The following is a 22,951-nucleotide window of genomic DNA, read 5'->3' as shown; positions in this document are numbered from 1 at the left end:
TAGACCTTATCTTTACAAATTGATAATTAATTATTTATAAGAAAAAAATAACCCCTTCTGCTTCACTCTCACCCTGATTTTTGCCTTGCAAATTTTTACCAACAGGAGAGAATTTAACAATGGAAAATTGAATCATAATGCAAAAAGACTGTCATGTTAAATTATGGTCTCTCTTCCTTCTTATTCCATTGGTAACAGAAACACCTGGTCCACAGATTTCAGATCCCATTGTCATATATGCGATGCTGTTTTACAGTTTCACACACAATTAAAAAAAAAAACTTAATAAACACCAAAAATTTTAGCAACCTGTCACCAGGTGGTGACAAAGTCACAGTGGTGCATAGTTGAGTAATCCCAATTGGTAAATCATAAATACACATGAATGCATAACAATAGTCCACAGTCATATGCACATGTCATTTAAGATTCTTTTCTATTTTCCGCTCTAAATTATGGAAGTGCAAAAGCGAGCCTGAACTCAGGTTGAAAGACGATCTCCCTTCTCTTTCTACAAATCAACTTTTATATACATTATCTTTCCCTGACCACACAAAACGCACAATTCATACATGTGTCAGTTTCTCTTGTTGATCTGTTCTCAGACCTGAACATATCAAAAAGATTGGCTTCCATTTCCCCTGCCAGTTAAAACTTGCTGACACTTTCTGGATTCTTGTTAACTATCCTTCCTTTCTTTTAATGTCAAAAGAAGAAGAAATGGCACAAGATACAATAAATCTTTATTCAAATTTCCAATTTTAAACTTCACAGCTATGGTTTAACAATTAAAAGGAGAAATTCAGTTTCTGGTTTAAGGCCTCTTATTCTATGGTTTTGTCTCCCTCTTTTAGATTTACTTCCAACACTGAAGTACTATATATGCCAATGAATATAACTTCATTGCTGTCCTCTAAATTTAGCCCATATTTCCCAGTCTTTATACCTGTATCATGCTTTTATAGTGCATGCTTGCTCTGCCAGTCAGAATCTTCCCATCATTTCTTATTGTACCACCTAAGTATTTACCATTCAAGTATTACCACCTACATTAAATTTTCCCCGATGTCTGCTGCCGTTTGGGATTTTTCCCTCTTCTAAATGTTTACATCAGTTTTATTCATTTTTTTATGACACTTATGACAGCCCAATATTGTATTTATTTTCATAGCCCTGTTTTACTTTCTTTTAAATAGAATGCATTGTACAGCATAGACCAAGCTAATTATTTCTGTGTTTCAGCTCGTCTGCAAGTGCTCTCTGTATCTGGCTTCTTCCTATTTATCAAACAAGAACCCATTGATCTGATATGAACAGAACTTATTATTATATTGCATAAAATACCACTTAGCTTTGGCTTTTCTTGGGTTATAGACAAGATTTTTATAGAAATAGAATTGAAAATTAGAAATTAGAGGTCTTTATTATGTGCATGTGTGCGCATGCACCCATACACATGCATGCACGCGCGCGTGCACACACACACACACACACACACACACACACACACACCCCACAGTGTTAAACTGAATCTGTACAGATACAAGGGCATAAATTTTTGGACAACTATATTTACATTTTTACAATGTCTCATACTAAGCAGGAAAACACAGGGAGAAAAGAGGTTTTGATTTTTTTAGGTTTTAGGTGATTCAACTTTACTAATGATTCTATTTCCAATAGGAATTTAGAGGATATTGTGTAAAAGACCAGGGGACACAAAGGGCATGAAGGGAAAATTGGAAGCAAAAATAAGGAAGCACTAAAATGATAGACTAGACGGAAAAATGAAAAGAAAAGTTTATAGAAATAAATTAGTAACCGAAGTAAATTACCAAGGGTAAGCTTAAGAAGCTTGAATTATATGTGGAAGACAAGTGGGTGCAAGTAGAATGATTCAAAAAGAAAAATTACATGAAGCGAGTGGGAGAAATGTGTGATTTTATACTAAAGCATTTTAAGTACATAGGAATGAAAGGGAAAAAAAGTTATATGCAGCTACAAGAAATAAAGTTCCCTTAATAAAAATGTGAACAATCACACATAGAAAATGATTCATTGCAGAATGAAGGGTGAACTATGGATCTCTAACAGTCATCTCAGTATGTTGACCTTTGTAGATTGAAGAACAAATAGGAAATGCCAACAGGGCATCCACATTCAGCACAAAGGGAGGCGAAGTTATTGTAGGAGCCGTAGATTTAAGCTGCTATTGTGCAAAACCAGCTTTAAAATGGCAAGAACCATAGCACTAGGGACACAAAACTAGGAATGGTTTTTAAATGGCTAAAATTATATACATCTTCACTATAAAATTCTTCAAGCCTCTGGGGACCAAAGAATACATTTGTCAAACATAGTTCTTTAAACTTTGTACTGCCAGTAATATGTTTAAGAATTTATTTCAGCAATTATGTGTTTGCGTATTAGAATAAGACTGATCTTTATTCACAGCTCAGTCACCTATCTTTATAATTATAGGCAAGCCACTTAAATTTCCCTGTCTTCATTTTTTTTAATTGGTAAAATATGAGCAGTGCTACCTACTGATCACAATATTTGGGTGATTATTGAGGTGAATCGGGTAGCATTGAAAACAGAGCTTAAGGAGTAAGTCTTCAATAAATTTATTATATATCATGGTGCTTTGTAAATGGTGCTTCTTGCTCATGCTTTGTAAAGAGAGCTTTTATTTAAATATTTAACAATATGTTAATTTTTTAAATATGCTATACTCCAACTGAGTTCCTCTATCACTTTTGGAATTCAGCTCAAGCTTAGAGACTAGGCTTCCTAAAAATTTAAAGGCTTCATTTCTTCAGCGATCAGTTTCATTTTCTGTAGATAGTTTTCACTCTCACCCGGCATCACAGCCTCCACCCTACCTCACCCAGTGCTTTTCATTCATTAGTCAAGAATGTAGAAAGATTTTATTATTCAGGAACAAAGTGGTGCTAATTAAATAAAGAAGAATCCATCTAGGATACAATAATCAGCAAAGCAGAATGAGATCAACCAGCACACATTTTGGCTTTCAAACTTGTATATAAGATGTTGCACCACAATGAATTACTTATTCTCAAAAACCTATGGTATATGTCTGTGTTTGAACTCTTGTTAAAGCAGTCACGGGATTATGTAAAAGTTAGTTGCTTAAAAGCCCCATCACGCAGCCCCATACAAGAACACCAGTGAACCCGATGAAATGCACCATAGTTGCAGTCGTTCTTACTTAGGCCCAAACAACTGACCATTACATTTGTTGATTCAAAACTTAGCAACTGGCAAAGCTTAGCAACCGAGATGCCTTCTTATATGTGCTTCAGTAATTTCATGAACAATATTTACCTCCGTTTAACTTCCTTTATTCAAAATGTTCCTATTTTTTTTTTCTATATGACATATGGTGGATACTCCAGACTGTAATTAAGTAAGATAGAGAATAGGAATTGGGAGAGTTGAAACATTGTTTTGAAATTTAAGTGCTACTTCAGAGATTTCAAATAACTTAAATTCAAATAGATTTAATTCATTAAAACTACTTCAGCATCCATGATTTGCATGGCATTTTGATAGGTTTAATGGAGTATACAGAGATAAGAATGATGAAATACTTACCTACCATCAGCATTATATGAATGATAATATTACTATATTATGATTAGGTAGGGTTAATCAAAGGAATGCTGGAAGTGTTTAATATTGAGATACCGAAGGAATAAAATTATATGACCATTATTACATGTATATTAAACTCAACTCACATTTTAAAATTTCTTAGCAAATATAGAATAGAAAGGGAATTGCCTAAATTGGTAATGATCAATAGCAAAAGTATACAATAAACATCATGCTTAATAGTGAAACATTAGAGGCAGTCTCATTAAAAATTGGATAATAAAAGGATATCTTCTATCTTCATTGGTTTTCAGCATTGTACTGGAAAAATCTATCCAGCACTATAGGACAAGAAAAATCATTAAAAAGATGATAAATTGAGAGAGTAGAAGCAAAGTGTCATGTTCCTTAAAGAGAAACATTAATAAAATTATTAGAATGAATGGTTCCTGAGAGAAGAAATGAGGTGAGCTTACAGCCTGAAGAGAGTTTACAGGAATCAATCACAACAGAGAAAGGGAACCCGAGCAGATCTCAGCACCTTCCTTGAGATGAAGCCATAAAATTGGAGCTCAGGTTGGCTGAGGCGACTCAAGATTGCAAGGCTATATTGCAGGGATGAGAAAGCTGCAGGATTGTCCTAAACTCAAGAAGTCAGCAGAGGATTGTTCAAATAAACAGTAATCAGTGTATGTCTGCAAAGAAACTATCTTAGGATTGGATAAGAACCATCTGAAGGGTTCTTCACAAAACTAGAATACACTGGACTACCAAAAAAAAAAAAAAGAAAGAAAGAAAAGAAAAAAGCATAATGCCTAGGGAATCAGAGCACTTAAAGTAGGGACTCAGTAGTGAGGCAAAATTAGCCTTAGACTAATTCTCTGAATCACCTGGTAAAGCTTAAAAGCATACATCAAAAAGTTCAAGCTATTTCTACATAACTTACCAGCTTGACAGGACAAAATTCAAGATTTTTGTTTGTTTGTTTAATGCTTGATTATCCAAAACTTAATAATGAAAAATCCTCAATGCCAGTCATCTATTCAAAAATTATCAAGCATGCAGGGAAGCAAAAATATATGGCATAATGAAGAGAAAAATAAATAAGTAAAAACTAAACCAGAGTTTTTCTGGTTCTACATGTAATGAGCTTGGAAGTTACTATAATCCTCAAAAGGAGAAAAAAAGCTAAACTGACAATCAATACGTTTTCTTAGATTCATTAGTAGAACTGAGGTCACTGGGCAAATTTCTTCCTCCAAATAGGAGAGATAGGTGAAAACATAGAATTACAGTTTACCAGAGCAGAAGTCCAGTAAAAGAAGCTGACAAGAGTCAGTACCAGATGCATTTACCCATAACATCATGTCCAGTTTCTCTCTCTCTCTCTCTCTCACACACACACACACACACAAAATTACAAAGCATATTAAAGATTAAAGAATACCATTTAAAGAGACAGAACAAGCATCAGAACCAGATTCAGAAATGGCAGACATCCTGCGAGTACTCGGACAAGATTTCACAATAACTCTGATTAATGTGCTAAGGTGTCTAATAGAAAAAGTAAATGACATGCAAGATTAGATGAGTAATGTGAGCAGACAGATGGAGACTTTAAGACAGTATCAACACCATCACATAAATGAAGACTACCTTTGATGGACACATTAATAAACTGCAAACAGCTGAGGAAAGGATCAGTGAACTTGAAGAGAGGTGAACAGAAAGTTCCGAATTGAAATACAAAGAGAGAAAATATTTAAAATATTAAATAGTCATAAAGAGAAGGAAACCCTACCATTTGTGACAGCATGGATGGATCTGGGGGGCATTTTGCTAAGTGAGCTAAGCCAGAAAAGGAAAGACATGTCTTGTGAGTCATTGGCTATATGTGAAATCCTAAAAAAAAAAAAAAAAAAGGGGGGGGGGAAGTGGGGTAATATAAGCCAAATAAATCAAATTTTCAGTTATAAGAAAAAGAAGTTCTGAGGATCTAATGTACAGCATAGAGACCATAGTTAATTATATAGTATTGTATTCTTGAAAGTTCCTGAGAGTAGATCTTAGGCACTCTCTTCAAACCAAAATAATAATAATAATAATAATAATAATAATAATAATGAGGAGGAGAGGAACAGGAGGAGGAGGGAAGAGGATGAGGAGAAGGAGAAGGAGAAAAGGAGAAAAGGAGAAGGGGAGAAGGGGAAAGAGATTTAATATAAAGATGTTGACTATGAATGTTTATGGATGTGTTAATTATCCTGATTTTGGTAATCATTCTACAGTATATTTGTATTATCACGTTCTTGTGTTGTACACTTTAAACATATATAATTACATTTGTCAGTTAGTCTATAAAATTAAAAAAAAAAAAGATGTAACAGAGTATTTGAGAACTGTGAGAAAATTACAAAAGGTGTAATCTATATGAAATGGAAATACCAGAAGGAGAAGAAAGGAGCAGAGAAATATTTGAAGAAATAATGACTGAGAACTCTCCAGTATTAATGACAAATATCAAAATGCATATCCAAGAAACTGAGAAAAATTCAAGTAGGATAAATGCCAAAAAATATACACATAGGTATATTTAAACTGCGCAAAAATCTAAAAAGTAAAAAAGAAAGAAAGAAAGAAAGAAAATCTTGAGAGAAACCATAGGGAGGGAGGAACTGCACCTTTTTAAAAGCAAGGAGAAGAATTGCATTGGACTTCTCTTCAGAATTCAAAAAGCAAGAGAGTGGAATGAAAATATTTAGTGTTGGGAAAAAACCCGCCAAGCTTGAATTCTGTATCCAATGAAATTATTTTTCAAAAATGAAGGAGAAATACTTTCTGAAACAAAAATTGAAGAAGTTTGTCACCAAGTGACCTACTTTCCAAGAAATGTGAAAAGAAGTTCTTCAGAGAAAAGGATTTGATGTATGTCATGCACTCAGCTCTACATAAAACAAAGAACATTAGGGAAAGAATAAATAAAAATAAAATCTTTAATTATCTTATTCTTGTTGATCTAACAGGAATTCCTGTTCAAAATAACAATAACAATAAAAATGACAATAACAATAAATTTAGTGTTTTTAGCTAATGGGTAAGTGAAGTGAATGACAGCCAAGTTACAGAAGGAAGAAATTGGGAATATTCAATTACTTGTGCTGCCTATGAAATGGTACAGTGTTATTTGAAAGTAGACTTAGATTAGTTAAAACTGTATATTGCAAACACTAAGGCAACCTCTAACATTTTTAAAGAAGTATAAGTGACATGCTAAGAGAGGAGATAGAATAGCAGCATAAAAAATACTCTATTAAAACCAAAGAAGGTAGAAAAAGAGTGGAAAACAAAAACATGAAAAGAAACAAAGAACAAGGACAAGGAATAGAAAACATTAATACATACAGTAAAATAAACTCCACTGTATCAACAATCACTTTAAATATGAAGTCTAAATACATCAATTAAAAGATAGATTTTCAGAGATCAGAAGAGATTAAAAGAAAAAAATCACAGCTATATTTTGTCAACACTTTAAATAAAGTGTCTTTATTTAAAACACTTTAAATAAAAAGACACAGATTTAAAATAGAATTATATGCTGTGCTAACACTAATCAAAAGAAAGCTAGAGTTGCTACATTAGTTTCAGACAGACCCAACTCAGACCAAGGAAAATTATCAGGAAAATGAGAGGTATTTTATAGTGAAAAAGGAGCCATCTCACTCCAAGAAATGTAATCTTTAATGTGTACATGCCTAACAAGAGAGCATCAAACTATGTGAGGCTAAAATTGATAGTACTGTAAGGGGAGCTTGATGTATCCTCTATTGTAATTGGAGAGTTTAACATGCCTCTATCAATAATTGGCATATGTAATAGGCAGAGAATTAGTAAAGGCACAGTTGAACTCAGTAATACCATCAATCAGCTGGATATGATGGACATCTAGAGACTAGTGCACCCAACAACAGCAGAATACACTTTCTTCTCAAGGTCGCATTAAACATTAACTAAAATAGACTGTGTTCTGGCATGTAAAACAGCTTAAAAAGGGTAAGAGTATAGAAATCATAAAGGTTTGCTCTCAGATAACAATGGAATTAAGCTAAAAATAACAGAAAGATAGCTGGAAATTCCAAAATATTTGAAGATTAAACAACCCACTTCAAGAGAAATTTAAAAATATTTTGACCCAAATGAAAGTGTGAGTAAATATCAGATTTCTGTTATATTGCAAAAGCAATCCTTAGAGGGAAATTTATACCAATGAATACATATATTAGAAAGGAAGAAAAATCTAAAATCAATAACCAAAGCTTGCACCTGAAGGAACCAAGAGAAGAGCACATTGAATACAAAGTAAGCAGAAGAAAAGAAATAATAATAATAAAATAAGGTAGAAATCAATTAATTTAAAAAGAAGCAATAGAGAAAATCAGTAAATCCATAATCTGGTTCTTTAAAAAGACAATAAAATTGATAAACTTGCAGCTGTAATTACTAAGAGACAGAGACATAAGGCACAAATTACTAATATCAAAAAAGAAAAACCGTCACTAATGACTTCATGGACACTAAAAGGATAAAAGAGTAATATTGTGAACAACTCTATGACCGTAAATTGATAATCTAGATAAAAGGGACCAATTCTTTGAAAAGATATAGCTGCAAAAACTCACACTAGAAGACAAAGGCCATCTCAATAGGTTTTTATCTATTAAAGAAATTGAATCAATAATTAATAACTTTCCCAGATAGAAAGTGCTGAGCTTACATGGGTTCACTGGGGAATCCTACCAAACATTTATGGAAATAATTATGGCAATTCTCTACAATCTGTTACAGAAAACAAAAGCTGAAGAAATGTTTCCTAAATTGTTCTGTGAGCCGTCATAGTCCTAGTACCATAACCAGAAAAAGACATTGAAAAAGAAAAACTATAGAGCAATATCTCTGATGAACATAGATGTAAAATAATAATGTGCAAAATGAATTATGCACCATAACCAAGTAGAATTTATTTCAGGTATGCAAAACTGGTTCAACATTTGAAAATCAATATAATCTATCACATTAACAGGCTAGAGAAAAATCACATGATATCAGAAAATACAAGAAAAAAGCATTTGACAAAACCCAACACCCATTTATGATAAAACCTCTCAGCAAACCAAGAATAGTTGCAATTTCTTCAACTTGATAAGGAACATGTACAAAAAGCCTACAGTTTACAACAAACTTAATAGTGAGAAAGTGGTTGCTTTCCTGCTACTATCAGGAACAAGGTAAGAATGTTCTCTCTCGCCTATTAAAAACCATACTGGATTCCTAGCTAATGCAAGAAGACAATAAGATATAAAAGGTACACAGATAGAGAAGAACAAACTGTTTGTAGATGAGATGACTGTCTGTATAGAAAATCCTGAAGAATTAACAACAAAAACCCTCCTAGAACTAACAAGTAATGAAAACAAGTTTTCAGGACGTGGAGTTAAAATACACAAGGCAACTAACATACCGATGATGAAATTTGGAATTTGAAATTAGAACACTATATCTTTTATATTAGCATCTAAAAATGATGTATTTAGGTATAAATCTTAAAAAATATGTGCAAGATTTATATGAGGAAAACTGCAAAACTCTGATGAAATAAATCAAAGACGATGAAATAACTAGACAGATATTTCATGTTTTTGGATAGGATTACTCAATATTGTTAAGATATCAATGTCTTACAACTTGAATTATTTCAACAAAAATCCCAATAAAAATCTCAGCAAGTTATTTTTTGAATATCTACAAATTGCTTCTAAAGTTTATATGTAAATGCTGTTTTCCCAGAATACCCAAGATATCGTTGAAGGAGCGCAAAGTCAGAGGACCAGCCCTATCTGACTTATAAGACTTACTACAGTACTACAGTTATCAAGACAGTCTCATATGGCAAAAGAACACACAAATACTCTAGTGGAACAGAACAGAGAGCTCAGATGTAGACCCACACAAGTATAGTTGACTGATTTTGGACCAAAGAGCAAAGGCAATTCATTGGAGAAGGATTGTCTTTATGTCTCCATGTTAAAAAAATAAAATAAAATAAAAAATTAACATAGACACAGAATTCATAGCTTTTTACAAAAATTAGTTCAAAATATGACACATACCTAAATTAAGGCAGAAAACTATAAAACTCCTAGAAGAACACATAGGAGAAAATGTAGGTGACTTTAGGTTTGGCAATGACTTTTAGGTACAATGCCAAGAGTGGGAGCCATAAAAGAAAATATTCATAAGTTGGACTTCATTAAAATTTAAAACTTTCATTCTATATAAAATAATTGTTATGAGAATGAAAATGCAATCCTCAGTCTGGGAGAAAATGTTTGCAAAACATGTATCCCAGAAAGTACTGGTACCCAAAATAAAATAAAATAAGCCTCCTAAAATGTAACAATAAGAAAAGCAACTCAATTGAAAAATGGGCAAAACCTCAGTACAAATACATAAACACATCACCAAACATGTGCAGATGCCAAAGAAACATCTGAAAAGCTGCTCAATGGCTTAGGCCATCAGGAATTACACATGAAATGAAAAATGAAGTATAGCTACACAACTATTAGAATGACTAATATCTAAAACATTGACAAAAGCAAATGCAGGTGAGGATTTGGAGCAACAGGAACTCTCATTCATTGTGGGTAGAGATGCAAAATGGTACAACCACTTTGGAAGAAAGTTTGGCAGGTTCTCAGAAACCTAAACATGTTTGCGTACAAGATGTCAGTCCTGTTCCTTGGTGTTTACCCAGATGAGTTGAAAACTTATGCCCACACACAAACATGCACATGAATGTTTATAGCAGCTTTATTCATAGTTGACCAAACTTGGAGATAATCAAGATGCCCTTCAGTAGGTGAATGGGTAAGCAAACCGATATATCCACTCAATGTAATATTATTCAGTGTTAAAAAGAAATGAGCTATCCAGCCATGAAAAGACATGGGGGAAACTTAAGTGCAAATTGCTCAGTGAAAGAAGCCAATCTGAGAAGCTACATACTGTATCATTCTAAATCTATGATATTCTACAAAAGATAAAAATACAGTAACAATAAAAAGATTAGGAGTTGACAGTACTATTTGGAGAAGGAGGGAATGGTTAATATATAGGGCACAGTGAGTTTTTAGGACAGTGAAACTATTATCTATAACAATCTAATGGTGAATTCTTGTCAACATACATTTGTCAAAACTCATAGATTGTACAATACAAGAGTGAACTCTAATGGGAATGTGGAATTTAGTTAATAATATTCATCAATACTTTTTGCTCAGTTAATTTTTAAATCAAAATCTGTTTTTTAAAAGCCTATTTTTTTAACTGACCCAAGAATATCATAAATGATAGGATTAGTAGACAAGAACATTAAAATAGATATTATAATTAAATTTTGTTTATAAAGGTAGAGATTGATTTTTGTCAAATAGAAAATGGAATTTATTATACAGAATTAAATTTAACTTTTATAAACAAAATGCAACATCTGAGATAAACAAATATACTTAGAGGGATTAACAAAATATTAGACACTAGAAAAGAAAAGACTATTAAATTTGAAGACATAAATGAATCTATCCAAAATGAAACATTAAAAAAAAACAGAATTTTATGTATGTTAGGTATTATAATGAAGCTTAGGAAATCAAAAAGAAACAGAAGAAAATTGAAAATAAAACAAAGAATGATAAAGCAATATAAAAAGATGTCTACTAATATTTCAGGCTAAAGTTATAGCCCAAGAAGTTTCAAACACTCAATTTCTTTTTCCCAAGCTTTCTCTAGATACTATAGATTCCCCTGTCAAAAATGTATTAACTGATTTTTTTTAAGGCTCCATCACTGGAGAAGGAATTGAGTGTGTCTTATTACTTCCAGTGAAGAGGAGTCATCCATGACTGAGAGGTTTAGCCTGTGCCTCTGGTGATAATAACTAATGGATATGGGAGCGGGAACAAGAAATGAAAAAGAAATTGGCGATATAGACTTCAACTTCCAGAAGTCGAACAAGATTGCCTTGCCTTGCATGTTTTAAAACTTTGATTACATACAAAACAGGGTCTCTTTTTTTGTTTCCTATTTTATTCTTTGATGTTCACTCCAGCCATTTTTAATTGTATAGAGGCCATTTTCTCACAGAGAAATGCTTAGTTTTGTAGCTTGAATAGCATTCGAGTTCATGATTGCTGACTCCGCTGCAATTTAAATAACTCTTTAACAGTGTTACTTCCCTGCTTTCTATTGGTACCATAATCTACTTGTGATTCATAGTTCTGATGGTACTATAAAGTCAGGCAGACAGGCACTTCGTCAAGATTGTTATTATAGTTGTTTTATCATTTACTTTGATTCTAAAGGAAAAAAAAATATGACAAAAGATAAGGACTCTAAGAACAAAATGAAAGATCCAGCAAGTTTTATAAGATTGCATTATTTGAGAAGATAGACATTGGGGGAATATTTCCTGATTGGAGAAGTGAGGAAATTATAGGATATACAAAAATTTAAGAAGTACACTTGATGGTGTGAGTTTTTAAAGAGCCCAGATTTAAAAGAATAGGGTTAAGAAAAGTTAGAGGCCAGACCACTTTAAGCATTACAAAATGGGGAAAGAATGGATTATTTGAGAGAAAGAAAATCTCAAATGATTGAATATCACCTTCTGCCAGTTTCCAAAGTGGAGCTAAAACTCAGTGTCGGTATGATCCCTTAATTTACCTTACCTCCTTATTGCCTAATTGATAATCAGTTTCTTTCCACTTCAAAAATGTTTTTTGTTTTTCTTTTTGTAAAATCCTACTTTTAGTCATAGTGCAGGCACCTATAGTTTGATGTATGACAGTGAAGTGAATTTCCCATAATGACCTCACTAGCCCTGTGGCATCGGAACCATCCCCATTAGTTTCCAAATGCATCTCTCAGACTCAAATCTATCATATCATTTCCTCCATGCAAAAACTTTGATAGCTTGTTCTTTTCCCCACCCCTTCCCCTTCCTATTTATCAGTTCTTCTCTTTTTTGAAAATTTACTCCTAAATCCATTAGGTGGAACCCAGGATGGCTAGGATACTTGGGGGCAAGGGGTACTGAAGAAGAGTGGGCAGGGCAAGGGAGCCAAGTGACTCCACACAGGTGTTGCAGACAGCAGGTGAGGGCTTCTGAGAGCTGTGTGATGTCAGAATCCAGACAGATGAGGGAGGAAGGCATCCATGCAAGATGTCGGGCCAGGGGGAGATAGGTGAGCCAAAATGAAGTGAGGAAGAAGTATGCAAGGTGGGGGTGGGAGGGCAACCTGCTACCTGGCCTGGAACAAAGTAAGGAAGGTGCCTTTGGGGAACTCTGCCTGCCACAGAGATTTAAAAAGGGCGAGAGGGGCTTTTTTTTTTTTTTTTTTTTTTAATCAGGGACCAACCTGGCCCTGTGTTTCTGAGCCCAGGCAGGGTGAGGAAAACTTCATATCCTTGGGTGGTGCTGGCTCATGCAGGGTGTCAAGGCTAGAGTAAGGTAAGGAGGGTGCTGATGTGGGCAGGCTCGATGGCAAAAATGTAATTGGGATATACAGAAAGGTTAATCGAATAAGTAAATAAGGGTAATGAGAGTCATGCTTACCAATCTCAGAATTACAAGTAGAGAAGGGGGCGGGGGGGAGAGTGAGCCTTGTGATGCCGAATCGTAGTAGAGATGCTAGTGTGAAGTCAACATGCATGTGTAGATAAAGAAACAAAATGTAAATGTGTGTAGGCATGTATGCATGCATATCCATGCACAGATATATTCACATGTTTCCTAGCTCTGTCCACTGAGAGAAACTAGGAGCAGCAACACCCCAATAGCAATGTGCAAACCTCATGCTTGGATCTTGGTTAGTGCATAACATTGTCTCAAAGGTACCAGGTTGATCCTAGGCACAGGGCAGGAAAATCATAAGGTGATATTAGAATATCTTGTTTCTAAAACTATGGAGGTGTGTTCTCAAAGAATGACAGGAACTAGTCAAAGGACACAGATGCCAGCTTGTGTTTTCCACTGGTTGGAGCATCAAAGTAATTAATAAGAAATTATAACATTAAATAAAACTGCATAAAATAGGATTCTGGGAACAAATTAAAATTTGTAAGGACGGGGAAATATATATATCTACAAATATACTTTCCTATAAAATATTTATTAATTATGTAGGAATGAAAAAGTAGCTTTATAGTAGAAAAGCTTGGTAGATACCACCTAAATGAAGTGATCCAAGTTAACATTGCCAATTTAAGGACAAATCAAAATCATGTGAGCCACATGATAAGATGCAATGAGAAGAACCATATAACATAAGTGAAATTTCCATCAAAGATATATAACCTGTCTGCAGTTGTAGAAACATCAGACAGGACCTAGCTGAGAAACATGCTACTCCATAATCGTCCCATACCCTTCGGAAGTGTGAAAGTCACAGGCGTGAAGGAAGGACCAAGAAACTGATCCAGATCGCAGGAATCTAAAAAGAATGACAACTAAATACAGCACATGATCCTGGTCCATTCACTGTAAATGGCATTGACAAAATTTGAAGTGACTCTGAAGATTAGATGGTAGTGATATATAAATGTTAACACCCTGATCGTTCTGGGTGTATTTCCAGGAGAATATCCTTGTTTATTAAATTAAAAAAATATATACAACGAAAGTATTCAGAAGCGGGGCAGGGGGGCGGGGACAGGTGGGAACTAAAGTCGGTTTCAGTGATTCTAAAGCATGTATTAGGACACCGTTAATGAATGGCCCAATTTATTTTTTAAACATACTTCAAACACATATCATACATCATAATACCACTTTGGTTTGCACATGCAGTTTTACCTGATTTTCTTCAACTTTTCTACTCGGAAAACTTTTGCTTATTAAGATCCAACTCAATCGTAACTTCCTGTGCTAAAACTTGTATGCCTCCACTAGGCACCTCACATCCTCACATTTCTCTCTCCTTATTGTATCCATGTGCTCTTTAAAAAAAAAAATATTTTACACACACACACACACACACACACACACACACACACACACACATATATATATATAGCAGTTGACCCTGCTATTTCTTTGTAATAATTTGCTTCTGATTATTTTTTCTCCCCTACAATGTAAAGAGGTTTTTTAAGAGGTTTTTAATTGACATATTGCTATATTTCCAGTGCTTGCTGTCTATCATATCTGACATAGCATGTACTCAAATATATTTTGAACAAATGAAGGAAAATTCTGTGTCAACCTGAAGGGTTTTGTATGTCATAGCTATCAGCCCTTCAATCTGTGCCAGCAATATTTTAATTAGATGAGTATGTAGATATACTGCTGATATACTGCTGAACAAAATTGTGGCTGTCAGCAAGCTCTTTAACATAGATATTTTATAATGTATTTTAATACTTTCTGGTTGAAGATCATAAGGAAATCCACTGCTTTGTCTCCTGACCTGCTGTCAATAGCTATCACTTCTTAGACTATTCTTTGTTGAAATTAGGAAGGGGAAAATTGAGGTCAATAATAAAAGTATTAAATTACAGATGCATTCTTGAAAGCTTCTTGGGGAACGCATTTAGTGCTCGTCCACCTGACTTTGGTGGAGCCAATGTAAATAGTGCAGCGTTTGATGGATCTGCATACTGGCCTCAGCTCTCCTGCCTGGTGCTACATGAAGAGAGGTTTCATGGGAGCAGAGCTATTGATATTAAAACACACTACTGACTTTTAAATGGTAAGGCACCACAAAATAACTTTCATCTGACTATTGAAAAAAATCCATTTTTGATGTTAGGAACAACGTGGAAAATGACGATTACGCGATAGAATTTCCCATTGAGCCATCTGTGAAACTGTCTGACCCATTGGTGACAGGATATTTAGGTTCATTAACCTAAGATTTTATTCATGGGGTGTAGTGGAATGAGCTCTCAAATTGAATGTGAATTATTGAAATGTAAGTTTCTATAAGCTCATTAATTTTCAAAAGTTATTTAGAAGCCCTCAGGGGTTTCATTAAGCCCACACTATAGCTATATCCCGTGGGAAGGGAGTAGGGACTGAGAAGATTGCTTCTATTTATATAACTTAGAGGTTTGGTGTTAGCCTCGAGTTTGAAGTCCAACTCTGCCAATTGTTATCAGTATGAACTAGTTAGAAAAGCACAGTATCGTCACTTGCAGAAATGAAGAAAATGTTTATCCATTTAAGTGTTGTATGGATTAAATACAATAGAGGCAAAGCTTTAAAAGAAGTGAAATGCATTCCTTATTTTATAGGCCTTCTGTAAGCTTTTGTTTGCAAATGAAAAACTTTCATTCCGGTTCTAAAATTTATGTAGATCTTTATCATGTGGCAAATCTGTTAGTTTTTTCTTGTCTTTGTCTTTTTGTAATGATTCTTCATGATATATCTATATCTATATCTATATCTATATCTATATCTATATCTATATCTATCTATCTATCTATCTATCTATCTATATATATATATATATACACACACACACATACATACATACACACATTCCAATATATCTTTAGGTTTGTCCAGTCAAATTCTGGACAGAATGTCCAAAGGGAGGGAAGGAGGAGGAAGAGGGAGGAGAAAAGAAAACATGGAAGTCTTAGAAAGGCAAATTAGTGACATAATAATAGTAAATTGATTTGTGGCCTCTATAAATCAGAAAGAAACACATTTCTCTGTTATCAGGGTCCTCATGAATAAGTTTTGGTAATATTCTAGAAGATGAAAAGATATCCCATTCCCTCTTGAGTATTGGTGACATCATAGGGATTTATTTGATCTGCATAATAGAAAACTTACATGCCTGTTTTATTTTTTAATTATTATTTATTAAGACAAAAGATATGTATTCATCAAAATAGCTAGGTATGTTGTATTAAGGAACAGCCTTAAAATCTCAGTGACTTACAACAGTAAAAATTGATTGCTTGCTCTTGGTCTCCTATTGCATGGGTAGTTTCCAGGGCAGAGCCTCCATTTGGCGTCTCCATGTCCTTCTCCCTTATCATCACATCCAAGCACAAGCTCTAACCCGAGAAGAAGAAGATGGAGAATTATTCATCAATGCCCATATCTCATTGTGAAAACAAGTCTCATGGTCACTTAATCTCAAGGGATCAAGGAAGCTCTATCTTATTGTCCACAAAGAGTTTAATCAGTAAACTTGCTGAGTAGCATTGAGGACACCATGATGACCACTGCAGCCCAGGCAGTTTTGCATCTTCATTGTCATTACAGTCTAGTAGAACTGGCAATGTAGTATTAGATAAACCTGCTATTTGTGTAATATTTAACACTTTGTTTTATCTCTGTGATTTCAACTGAAGTGATGTTTTGTTTCATCTAGCAATGACTTCTGAACAAAATTACTATTTACTTTTTTCCTGAAAGACTTGTGAATGAAGTTTTTAAATTTTATTAACTCAGTTGAATAATTCTAAGTGTATATAATCTTACCACTTTGTTTCATACTTGGATGTTTAATTCCAAGTCAAAGTAGCAGACAGCACCTGTGGAATGGAACACACAGAGAGAAACTCTCCTGAACTATAGTTCTACTAATAGGAAAAATTCCCTGCAGCCTTTTTTTTAGTTTCTGCTATCATTAAACATAAAAAATTACCAAAACATATTCTGATTTTTGGATATTCTCTTCTTTAAACAGTAATAGAAAAAAATAAATAAATCTCAAACTTTACAAAAATATTGCTAGAACTTTTAGGGGTCAACCTGGTTGATAGAAACCTAGTTTAGATAACTGCTTCTTATGGGGGATACAGACTTTATTATTTAAAAGATCATTTTCATGCAGAAAGCTAAAGAAAGTAAATCACAGGCTTATTTGTAACTGTGAATATTTAAAGTGATAACAAAATTATTTCCTCCTGAACGTTTAACCTTATAGTTTGTACTGTCATAGACAGTGAAAATAAATATGAAATCTAGTTGATTGAGGTATACTTTTGTTTATCAGTATAGCATCAGTACTTCCATAGAATGAATGTGATTCCTCTTTTTCACAAAATCAGATTTAAACACTTTTTTGTGTCAATATATAAGTTAAGGAATGCTTTGAAAATAGCAAAGAGAAACTACAACATGATTCTTTGATTTACTGAGAGTTCATGGGTACATAGGAGTCATTACTGTAGCCTTTGAAAAATACTGACAATGAGGATAAAGTCCCTAATTTTAAAGTCAGGAAAGCCACAGTGATGATTGTTAATATTCTTTATTCTATTAAAGAAACCAATGTTTCCAGAATGTCAGAGGAAAAACTAGAGCATTACCTATATTTGCCAAATATTTTATTAAAAACAATTATATACCAGTGCTATTGTTTTATGCTAATTTCTTCTTTTTTTCATATTCACAGGTTATATTCGTTGTCAATCATTCGAAAATCTTGGAATCACTCATGCATTAATTTCGAAGTAGAACATTCTTATACACTCAGGGTATGTGTTTTAATAAGATCAGAAATTTTACACTGTTATTTGAAACCGGCTGTATCTTTACTCTCCACTAGCATTAGAAGTGGGCCTTTGAGTAGTCTTTCAATAATATGAAAGCAGTGGACCTCAGATTTAAAGAGTGATGGTAACAAGATCAATTAGAAAGGCACCATTGCTCCTTTGTTCTAGATACAATGAATTTTCCAAACTCATCTTACACTGCAGAGGCATTTCTTAGTCTTCGTCCACTTATTCACAGAAGCAACATGGCTCAGTGGTCTGAAATAACAGGCTGGAAGATCAAGGACTGTGAGCTCAAATGTTATATTGGAAAAAAGAAAAATCAGAAAAATGTTGCTTGGGCTTCTTAGATGTCTTTAAAATGCTTCTTTAATATTGTGTTCCATTTATTCTTTTCTCTTTTGTTATTGTTCAGGTGGCATTTATCATATGGGTCATGGATAAAAAAGTAAAAGTCAAGGCTGTCCCAGTGACTGAAAGACACTGTGGGGATATGTAGAGATGGATCTTGCAGAGGCATCAGCTTCCTTCTTGTTTGATTAACACCTGGAAGATTCTCAAGATAGCTAAAAAGTAAGTATCGTCTTTACAGAAGGAACAGAACACAATTTAAAAAAAAAAAGGCTCAGAAAGCTCTTGTAAAAGCTGTAGGTTATTGCAAATTGAAACTATGGGGATATTTATGAAATACTAATTCAAAATAGGGTCTGAGGATATGCCCCATTGGAGATGTCTATTTCTGTCTATGTTGCTCCAAAACTATCAGCATAAGTCATTCAAGTATCAAGTTCCCGTTTCAGATCATGTGCAAATTTTAGTGTGTTCTGCTGAGTTACGTCTGTAATCATACATACATCATTATTCTTTCTCTCCATGCTTGACATAGGCTTTCAGCATTCTAAATTTCATGAAATTAAAAGTGAAGAAACTATTCAATAAAAGTATAAATTGAAACAGAGCCAAATAAATGCTGAGCAGAAATGAGCTTCAGTGGTTTCTGACAGATCAGAGTTGGATTTACTACTCTAATTTATACAGCAAGGCCAAAGTACTCTTTCCCGCTAACAGATTTCATAGATAGTAGAAATTATTTACAAAACCATAATATGCATCTTATACAGATTTTCTTTCTGTTACTTTTAAAAGCCTCCTTCATGACCCTAAAATATAATTAAACTCAAGTTTAATGGTATATATTTATTTGTCCTGGGCTAACAATAAAAGCTTTAAAAAATTATATATATATATATATATATATATATATATATATATATATATATATACATACATACACACACACATACACACACAAAAACACACACACACATATACATTTAATTATACATATGTATTTATTTAATTTTTCAATTATAGTTGACATGCAATATTATATTATTTTCAAGTATACACCATAGTGGTTATACATTCATATAGTTTATGAAGTGATCACCCCGTTAAGTCTAGTACACCTCTTATACTGTGCATAGTTATTACAGTATTATTGACTATATTCCCTATGCTGCATTTTACATCCCTGTGATTGTTTTTATTACTGGCAATTTGCAGATCTTCATCCCTTCCCCTTTTTCACTCATCTACCCTACCCCCTCCTATCTGGCAACCATCAAAATGTTTTCCAAATCTATGAGTTTGTTTCTCTTTTGTGTATTTATTTATTTTTATATTCCACATGTAAGTGAAATCATATGATAGTTGTCTTTCTCTGCCTGACTTATTTTACTTAGCATAATATCCTTTAGGTCATTTTTTTATGGCTGAGTAATACTCTATTGTACTTCTTCTTTAACCATATATCTGTGGACATTTTGGTTGTGTCCATATCTTGGCTATTGTAAAAAATACTATAATTAATATAGGGGTGCATATGTTTTTTCAAATTAGTGTTTTGGTTTCTTTAGATAAATACCCCAAACTGGGATTACTGAGTCCTTCTTTATTTTAAAGTCTATTTTGTCTGATAGAAGTATTGCTACCCCAGCTTTCATTTCATTTCCATTCGCACAAAATATATTTTTCCATTCTTTTACTTTCAGTCTATGTGTGTCTTTTGATCTGAAGTGGGTCTCTTGCAGGCAGCATATGTAAAGGTCTTATTTTCTTATCCATTCAGCCACCATGTATCTTTTGATTGGGGCATTTAATCTGTTTACATTTAAAGTAATTATTAATAGGTGTGTAGTTATCATTTTATTCATATATATTTTTGTTTTCTTAAAGAAGTCCCTTTAATATGTAATACCAGTTTGAGGGTGATGAACAACCTTATCTTTTTCTTGTCTGGGAATCTCTTCATGTCTCCCTTGATTCTAAATGATAGCTTTGCTGGGTAGAGTAATCTTGGTTGCAGGTCCTTACTTTTCATCACTTTGAATATTTCATGCCGGTCCTTTCTGGCCTGCCAAGTTTCTGTTGAGAAATCAGCTGACAGGCTTATAGGAGCTCCCTTGTAGATAACTAACTACTACTTTTAAGATTCTCTCTTTGTTTTTAACCTTTAATGCTTTAATTGTGATGTGGTTTGGAGTGGGCCTCTTTGGGTTCAACTTATTTGAGACTCTGTGCTTGTATGTCTATTTCCCTCACCAGGTGAGGGAAGTTTTCTGCTACCTTCTCTTCCAAATCCCTGATTTTATCTTCTGCTTTATTTGATCTACTGTTGGTTTCCTCTAATGTGTACTTCTTTTCAGTTATTATAGTCTTCATTTCTGACTGGTTCTTTTTTATGTTTTCTGTCTCCTTTTATGATGTATATCTCTTTAAATTCTCACTGAATTCACCTACTCTTCCCGTAAGATTATCAAACATCCTTATAACCAGTGTTTTGAACCCCACAACTAGTAGATTCCTTGTCTCCACTTTGTTTAGTTCCATTTCTGAAGTTTTGTTTTGTTTCATTTGAGACATGTTTCTTTGTCTCCTCATTTTGGCTGACTCCCTGTGATTGTTTCTATGTATTAAGTAGAGCTCCTATGTCTCTCAGTCTAAGAGGAGAGTCCCTATGTAGTGGTGTCCTATGGGGCCCAGTGACACAGTCCCCCTGGTCACCTGAGCCAGATGCTCCAAAAGTGGTCTTGTGTGGGTTGTGTGTGCCCTATTGTTGTAGTTGAGCATTAGTTTCTGTTTGGACGTCAATGGTGGGATTTACTCCCAGGCTAATTGTCTATGAGAAAGGGCTTTGGTGACTACAGTGGAGGAGCTGTTGTGCAGGCGCGGACCCCACGGAATGGAATTCGCTTTAGTGGGGCTCTAGTTCCAGCCAAATCCACCCTTTGGGTGTGTCATCTGTGGAGGTGGTTAGGTGGTGCTCTGGTATGGTCTGACGCTGGTCACTTTGAGACTCTCTGGTCACTGGGTATGTTGATTCTGGGGCCTCTTGGAAGGGACTCTGGTGTAGGCCAAGATCAGCCACTGCTCGTCCCCAGCCTAGGGCCACTGAGTATGAGTTGCTGAGTGATCTACATGTGGTTATTTGAAGGAGCCTGGGAATGGCTAAGCTGAGAACGGAGGCTGCTTACAGCTAGTGCCAGGCTTGGGGCTGTGTACCTGTAGCCCCAAGGAGGTATGGGGCACACTGAGGACAGATGCAGCTTGCCTGGGGCTTGTGAATCTTTGTGAGATTTTAGGAAAGTCTGTAGTGCGAGCCTAGACAGGTCATTCATATGGAAAAGCCACTGAAAGTGGCTCAGGTGGGCCCACAAGTTGGGTGGGACAGGGACTCAGAGAATCACCAGGGCAGAGCAAACGCGTTACCCACGTTGATGGAGATTCACACTTGCCGCCCACGCCGCCTGCGCATGCGCACTGGGCCAGGGTGGGCTCAACAAAGGAACAAAATGGTGTATTCCCAGGTAGAGCCGCCCCTCCAGCCCTCGCCCTGAAGCCAGTCAACTCAGTTCCTCCCTGTGTGTCCCTGGTGGCTGTCACACTGCCGTCCCCTCGCTGGAGATGAGAGCAAGCAAGTTCGTCAGTGGCAAGTCTGCGCGCGGGCCCCCTTTAAGGTGGGCGCCTGGTTTTCAAGCCGCCCTCCATCTCAGTCGGCCACAACCTCCACAGGTTTTCACAGCCAGAAATTGTGGGGACTCCTCTTCTTGGCACTGGAACCCTGGGCTGGGGCGCCCAATGTGGGGCCGGGACCCCTTGCTCCTTCGGGGGGGGGGGTGGGGGGCCTCCACAGCTTAGATTTCCCTCCCGATTCTCCACCCCCACAGACGGGTGCGGGGCCACCCGGTCCGCGTCTCCGCCCCTCATGCCAGTCTCTGAGGCGGCTTCTCTGCGAGTCCTTAGTTCTAGGACTTTTGTTTAGCGAGTCTTCCGGGGACTCCCAGGGATGGGGGTTCAGTCGTTTAGTTGTAATTCTGACGCGGTGGTCGGAGGAGGCGAGCACGGCGCTTGAGCCGTCCGCCATTTTGAGCAGAAGCTGATAATGACTTTGAAGGGATCTGCGCTAAGATTTCTGGCGTGACTTCAAGTGTCACATGTTGCGGGAAGAACTTGATTGTATAAATATTGATATAAATTGCCAATGAGAACTTCATTAGTACACCACTATATATACTTTAAAAGTCAAATATTTATATGACTCAGTCTATTTATTTCAAAAGGTTATTTTATAATGTCAAAAGAAACTCTAATCTGAAATGATTTAGGAACTAGAAGCAATAGAAAATAGATGTCAGAGTAGTGTAAACACCATGATTACCATGTTTGTTTCCGCCTCCTTCAGGAAAAAATAAATTGG

At 35.2% G+C, this 22,951-nt stretch overlaps 1 long non-coding RNA gene across 1 annotated transcript in view; it reads left to right on the top strand.

The window, feature by feature from the left end:
* Positions 1 to 22,173, top strand: part of LOC107505966 — a 79,966-nt gene extending 57,793 nt beyond the window's left edge. Inside the window, exons 3-5 of the long non-coding RNA XR_001595818.2 lie at positions 18,093 to 18,174; positions 18,608 to 18,765; positions 22,062 to 22,173. This is a non-coding gene — a long non-coding RNA (uncharacterized LOC107505966). The remainder of the gene's footprint in view (positions 1 to 18,092; positions 18,175 to 18,607; positions 18,766 to 22,061) is intronic.
* The last annotated feature ends 778 nt before the right edge of the window (positions 22,174 to 22,951 follow it).

The sequence above is a fragment of the Rousettus aegyptiacus genome, unplaced genomic scaffold (genome assembly GCF_014176215.1).
Source record: "Rousettus aegyptiacus isolate mRouAeg1 unplaced genomic scaffold, mRouAeg1.p scaffold_m13_p_10, whole genome shotgun sequence".
Classification (NCBI taxonomy): Eukaryota; Metazoa; Chordata; class Mammalia; order Chiroptera; family Pteropodidae; genus Rousettus; species Rousettus aegyptiacus.
Note: the sequence above shows the minus strand (reverse complement) of the source record. Positions and strands in the feature narration are given on the sequence as shown.